This window comes from Canis aureus, chromosome 19 (genome assembly GCF_053574225.1).
Source record: "Canis aureus isolate CA01 chromosome 19, VMU_Caureus_v.1.0, whole genome shotgun sequence".
NCBI classification, from domain to species: domain Eukaryota; kingdom Metazoa; phylum Chordata; class Mammalia; order Carnivora; family Canidae; genus Canis; species Canis aureus.
Window position 1 is genome coordinate 43,517,776 of NC_135629.1, and position 2,755 is coordinate 43,520,530.

Consider the following 2,755-nt stretch of genomic DNA (forward strand, 5'->3'; position numbering starts at 1 on the left):
TTGAAACAGTATTGAGCTAACATTTCCCACCCATGTGATTAGTAAAATCTTTAATACCAAGTGCTACAGATGATGTGGAGAGCCAGTTCCCTCGATAACTTGGGTAAGAGAGCAATTTGGTAATATCTAGAAAATGTACAGATGCTCTGATTCGGCACTTCCATTTTTAGGTATGCCTCTGGCCTGGAGAAATGCAACACTGGTCCACAAGAAACAGCCAGGAGACCAGGGTAGCTGGAGCAGAGGGGAGCAAGGGGGAGCGTGGGGGGATCCACATTGGCAGAAGGGGAGGTGGAAGCTAGGTCAAGAGGAGCTGTTGGGCCCTGCGTGGGCGCTTTGCCCTTTACTGGGCACCAGCTGGGGGGCTACTGGAGGCGCTGGGTAGAGGAGGGACTGATGTTGTTACGGGATTGCTCTGGAAGCAGCACTGGACATAGCCTGATCAAGCACACAGAGAAACAAGTCCTACCCACGGTGGCAGTGGGGGCGTGGTGGCTTGGCAATGGAGGTGGGGGAGACGGGGTCAGATCCTGGATGACTGATGCTGAGCACATGCAAATCCCTGGCCTCACTCCCATGCGCTGTCCAGTTGGGTGGGTGAGAAATTTTCAAACAGCCAACAAGCCTCCTCCCTTCAGTATGTCCTTGTGGGAAGCCAGTTTCTCCCAAGGGGAGCAGCCTTCCCCTCCCACTCCCTGTGGAAGTGAGGAGGCCACTACTATTTCTGTTTGCTGGATTTCGATCACGGAGAGGGGACGTTCGAGAAGGATTTCCAAGAGTTGAAATGGTCTGACAACTCCTAGTCGCGTAAAGCATGGAGATGTCCTGGAAAGACATAAGAAAGCAAGTCCCCAAATCATCAAAATCCCTGAGATCTTGAAAATATTAGTTGCAGAAATAAACAAGATGACATTTTAAAAAATAATAATAATAGTAAGGAGAGTTTTGACTCTGGCTCCAGAAGCAGAAGGGCACCATCCTGTAGTTGGTGCCCCTTCCCTAGAGCAGATCTGGTCACTCACAGTGTTCTATCATTTTGTTCCGGCCCCAAGATATTGACTTGCTTAAATGGTTGCTTATATCTCCTGAGTTTGGGACTTTATAAAGAAAATACAGGTATTCTATGAAAAGAACCCAAATCATGTTTTGTTTATTTGTTCTTAGGTGAATGGGTTGCCGAGCAGTCACTTTGAACATACATACATCAAATTACAAATCTCAAAAAGGCAACCCAGCAGTGTTCAGGGTGCAACCTGCACAACTGTCCTTGCCCACCCCTCCTCTAGTCTGCATCTTGGTAAAACCCATTGCTAAGAGCTAACAGATATTTCTTGGTTTGGATTCAGTCTGCTTCCTCTTTTATCCTTGTTAAATTTTTTTTTCTTTTGTCTGCTCCTGTCTTTCTGCATCCCACACATGCCACACTGACCTACTGTAATTCGGACTGGACTTGCCACTTCCTTTTATTAAAGATGACACAATAACTGTCAAGAGTATTTTTCTTCTTATAGTTTCCCAAAGGTCAGATTTTTAAAGTAGATCATTTTCACTGCTCTGTCCACTGTGTTTCAGCTACTTGCCCCTGTGGAATATTTCCCAGATCCATTTAAATCTGAGAACTTAAAAATAATAATAATAATAACTCTGAGAACTTAGAAGCTTAGTTTTCTTTTGCTCTGCAAAATGCCTCTTCCTTTCTCTCTTTCCTCTCCTCTTCTCCTTCCCGTTCTTATAAAAGCTTTATGAATATTCTAATTTCGAGGTAGCCCTGGGTTTAGGCTTGCCCAATTTATGAAAAACTCTTAAACACAATGGTGGGATCTGAGGCTTGATAATGGATGTTGGTTGATCGCTTTGGCTAGGGATTCTACAAAATGACACTGTAGATGCAACCCTTACGCCAGCTCCACTGGCTGGTTCTGCGTGGCTCTTCATTATTCATGAAGGTCTCACGGGATTCTGTTCTGATCTACTTTCTCCGTGACTTTTCTCTCTGACCAAGAAAAATTTCATTGTTCATCATGATAAGTTGAAGCCAAGAGGCCTGAGCTTCAGTCCTCCTCTGTCGATGAATGAGAGACGTAGGGCGTGGCCTGTGACCTCTTAGAACCTCAGTTTCCCCAACAGTGCTGAAAGAACATCAGGCTCCATCCCAGCCCTGCCGGGTCCGTGGCATTGAGAAGCCAGCTCGGGCGATGCACGCTGCATTGGAGCAAGAAAAGTAAGGGGAAGCCTCCCCCGCCCCTGCCAGATGGTTTTTTTCTTCTGATGTCCTTTCTGCCTATTTCACTATGACTTTAAGGAAGTGGGGTGAGAGACAGATGAGGTTATAGATAGAGGTGATTCGTCCCTCTGATCAAATAGGGTTTTTGCACCCTTTCTGAGCCTGCCCTGAGAGTGGTTCTCTGACTCGTCCTTGCTAAGCACAGACTTTCAAGCCCACTGGAAAGTTTCTGGTTCCGTAGGTCTGGGGTGGTGGCTGACACCATTGCTCTGTTGGACTGAGCCCAAAGCTTGTAACTCTTAAATTTCATTCCCTCACCTTGACCTCTTTCCCACGCATGTGGCTGGCATTCCAAGCACAGGAGACTCACACTCCTTTCCATCCACTTAGGGGGGCTGGCGGTGGGGAGGTAACTGTGCTCAGATCAAGTGACTCAGTCTATCTCTGGCAGGGCCAGTGAGTCGCTTCCAAAATGACTTGTGTAAGAGTGGAGCCTCCTGGTCTGGCCACTCTGTGGAAGAAACCCCCGGC